A 4,246-nucleotide genomic window follows, 5' to 3' on the forward strand; every position below is an offset into this window, starting at 1 on the left:
CTATCGCACTCACGTAGCTCGGCGAACCCCACCATACCAATGTCAGCTTGGTAGAGAAGTCTCGGGACTGCATATGTCCGGAGCAAGGACAGTTTTTGTGAGGGCTTCAACTTGGATTCGGTGATTTTGCCCAGTAGTTGCCGTAGTGTTATAAGCAGGTAAGGTTTAGTGATGCCTTTGAGTGGGGAGATAAGGACTCCGAGATAGGGCCAGGTGTCTCTTGGACCCAAGGTGGGAATGGGTGTTCCACCTATTGACCATCCGGGGGCTGCATTCAAGACCAAGGTGGGGCCGCATTTTTCCAGAAGGAAGCCTCTGGACTTCATGGGATTCACGCCCAAACCTGAGAGGTGAAGGAATACCTCTAAGAGAATCAAATTCTCGGTCATGCCTGGAAGGGAGTCGCTTAACAGCACCAGGTCGTCTGCGTAGGCCAAGGCAGAAATTGATATTGGACCGAAGGAAAAGCCTCTTCCTTCTCGTTCGAGAAGGTAAAGGAGGGGATCTAGGGCCAGGTTGAACAGGGTGGGAGACAAGGGGTCACCCTGTTTCACTCCCACGCGGAGTTCGATAGGCTCTGTCAGGCCTTCGCCGACTTTTATCCGGGTGTGACACCCTGTGTAAGAGTCTTTGATAAAGTGCCTTAGGAGTGAGTCAATTCCTCTCCTGGCTAGCACCTCATCGATGTGCCTGTGCGAGATAGAATCAAAAGCCTTGGTAAGATCAATGAAAACACAGGCAAGGCTCCGCCTTTCGTGCTTGGCCTGTGCTATAATGCTATTAAGCATGAGGAGGTTGTTGGAACAGTTCTTGCCCTCCACAAAGCCAACCTGAGACTTGTGTGGGGGGCATATCGAGACAAGTCTTTTGTTGAGGATAAAGGATAGCGTGCGAACCAAGACTGAACCAATTGTGATCGGCCGCCACTGCTTGATATCTGTCAGGTCTCCGGTGGATATCCCTTTGGGGATCAGCGTTGTGCGGCTCTCTTTGAGTTGGGTGGGAAGAGAGCTGGATGAAAGGATGGTGTTGTACAGGGTAGCTAACCTTCTTCCAGAAGGGTCTTTGCTTGTTAGTGAGGCTCTTGTCACACCATCCGGACCGGGTGCACTCCCGGTTTTGGCTTGCTTAAGGGCTGAAATCACCTCATTTGGTGAGATTGGCAAACAGAGGCAGGCATTGTCAACAGTCGGCAGAGCCGCAAGTTGACCAAGGGTCAGGTAAGTGTCTTTTCGTTCCCATATCATCTTGTACTCCTTAGAGACCGGAGGTAGTGAGATGTCGCAGATCCTGTGTGATCCGCCATCAAGTATAGATCTTACTGCAGCTTCACGATCTGATTCCCATAATCTTTGAAGTAGTCGAAAGTTATTAACTCTGAGGAGTCTTTTTCGCTTGATAGGGAAAGTTACTCCGGGTCGTTGCATTCTCGGCCTTAGCATTGGCCTCGGTACAGGCTTCCTTAGTTTCTTAATCATCCTGTTGATAGTACGCATTAGGCCTCTTGTGGGCCCAGAACCGTCAACTCCTTGAAAGGCGGCCTTTGACTCGGGGGCAGTCGCATGGAGCATGCCATGAGTATCGGCGATCTGGGGAAGCTCTACAGATAGGCGAGAGAGCTGATCGGTAAACTTCTTAGAGTTTGATGTAAGCGCATCTTGCAGGGGAGGAGGTTTGGAACCCCAGAGATCGCTGAAGTAGGCCTCAGGATGCTTCCTGCGAATGTGGAGTTGGAGGCCCTTGGGGGAGAACCTGGCCGGGCATATATGGCAGCTGGCCAGTCCTTTGCCGTCTGAGCGGTTTACGGAACCGCATCTCGGAACGTGCCTGGTAAGTTTATTAATGGAGCTGTAAAGTCTGGCACAGACTGAGCAGATGGAATATACTCTTCTAGGTCTGTGAGCCTTTTTGAGATGTAGAAAGGCGGCCCCCAGGGATGGCAGGAGAGTTTGGCACAAGGGGCAGGGCTGCCTGATCCAGGGGGCCCGGACTCCGACCGAAACTGATGTAGGTAACCGGCCACTAGATTTCATGGCTTTGCGCCATCCCTTGTCCCAGCTAAAGAACAGGATACCCGGTTGGGTTTTCATGGGACCAAAGAGGGCCCTTTTTGGGGGTGCCCAAAGTCATGGTCTCTTGGGAGAGAAAGGCGGCCGGTCTGGGCTCGGCATATCAGGGAGGGGGCTACGAAGAAGTAGCCGCCCAATAGTCCTCTTAGACAGAGCCCGGTCCGCGCTTAGAGGAAGGAGGGCCCTGTAGGTGCCAACCAGGCGTTCGGGAGGGGTGAACATGACGGCTCGGCCTTCTGATTACCGTAGAGCGTGGCTTTTTCACAAGGCGATATGGTCAGAATTCAGATGAGAACTGTAAGACAGAGAGGCAGTGTATTAGAGCCTGAAAGCAAATAGTCGTCAGGCGAATATGAGGGATATTTTCCATTTCTTCACTTTGACATTCAGAGCACTGGGCAGAAATCACATCGCGTCAACACCCGCCGTGGGCCTTCGCGATGCTTTGTTTTAATTAAACAGTCGGATTCCCCTGGTCCGCACCAGTTCTAAGTCAGCTGCTAGGCGCCAGCTGAGGCAACCCGCCGGGAGGGTGGTCCCCGCGCCGTGAGACGCGGGCCCCCCCCCCCCCCCCAGCGCCTATGGGGTCGTTCCCCCGTCCACGTGCCTATACCTGTGAATGGGGAAAAACTGCCGTTTTTGGCCATTTTCGGGAGCCCTGCGCTGGCTCCCCCGAAGACGCACGGCGGCGTGCCTGGTATCCACGCGTTCGTCCGGGTCTCCTCTACGCTACGGGAAGGCAGGGCGCGCGTACCCCCAGGCGGTGACCCCGAAATAAATCCTCAAAGAGGGGAACACAAACGCAGTTGCGCGTTGCATCCACCAGAGGGTGGGATTCCCAACACCCATTCAGCCCGGAAAGTGGGTTTCCCCTGGACGGGCGTGTGTGAAATTCACAGGACGGGCTCTTTGGACGGGTCAGAACCGGTCCGGAGAGTTTCGTGTCTGTGGGGCAACGCCGTTCTTAGAACCGAGCTTTTAAGTACCGTGTCCTCTGTCCTATACCTCAACATGGGCCGGACGTACCGATCCGCGGACAGCGGCCTCTGGCGGGGCCGTTTCAGAACCGATCGGGCCGAAACTCGCAGGACACGTGCGGGGGTCCTCTGCGGACACGCCCTGTAAATTTCAGCCCTGTAGAGCAAGGCGTTCGCCAGTAATGGTCCGAAAACCTCTCGGCGGCCATCTTGAAAAGTTCGGCCGTTCCGACACATTCACGGAAGGAAAGGGGCTATTGCGAGCTCATTTCTGGACAGATTGGTCTAAAATCAGTGTGGCCGTGTGACTGGACCTCCTGGACCCTGTGTGTGGAGTTTCAGCTTTCTACGTGACCGTAGGACTACGCTAGGTCCGTGTACACGAAGTGGACCTAAGGCTGCCATTGTAAAGTCTCAGCCGTGGACACCAGTTTCTGTTGGACATACATAACGGTGGACATATGTGAACGGATCGATCTGAAATTAAAGTCACACAAGCACGGGGGGATGCTGAACACATATCTGGAGTTTAATCCATTTTTGTCCGGGAGAAATTTATTTATTTGCTCCAACGTGACGGCCTCCATCTTGCATCAAAGTCATCTCCAAAGTGCATTTAACGATCTTTTTCTACAGGTCTGATCCTCACCAAACTTCACACACCTGTTGGGAATAGTTCAAGAACCCCACATATTAATTCCCATCCATTTCGGATCATGTTTGGGGAAGTTATGACCTCTTGTACACGGGTGAGACTTTACATTGAAACGTCAGGTCGAGTTCGTGGACAGCGGCTATAACTTGGTCATTTCTGGACAGATCGATATGAAATTAATATCACACACTCACTGGACTTATATGAGTCCATCTACGGATTTTCAAACCTCTAGCACAAAGTATGACCCAGTTATAGCCTCTGTACACATACTGCAACTGACCTCCAATTAGTATTAGTAGTAGTATTAGTAACTGCGGTCAAGCCAGCCGCCTCTCGTTTTAGCGTAGTCAAGCCAGCCGCTCCTACATTTTCAGTGCGCACCTACCGTCAGTTTACGGTAAATGCAAGCGTACTGCTGCAAGGAAATTATTTCCGGTTCACAAAATAAAAGCATGAATTTAAATGTGTATTATCAAGTGATGTTTTAAGAAACTGATTCACGTTAACTGTAAACTATCGGGGTATACTGCTAACATTTACAC

This window comes from Melanotaenia boesemani, unplaced genomic scaffold, assembly GCF_017639745.1.
Source record: "Melanotaenia boesemani isolate fMelBoe1 unplaced genomic scaffold, fMelBoe1.pri scaffold_132_ctg1, whole genome shotgun sequence".
NCBI classification, from domain to species: Eukaryota; Metazoa; Chordata; class Actinopteri; order Atheriniformes; family Melanotaeniidae; genus Melanotaenia; species Melanotaenia boesemani.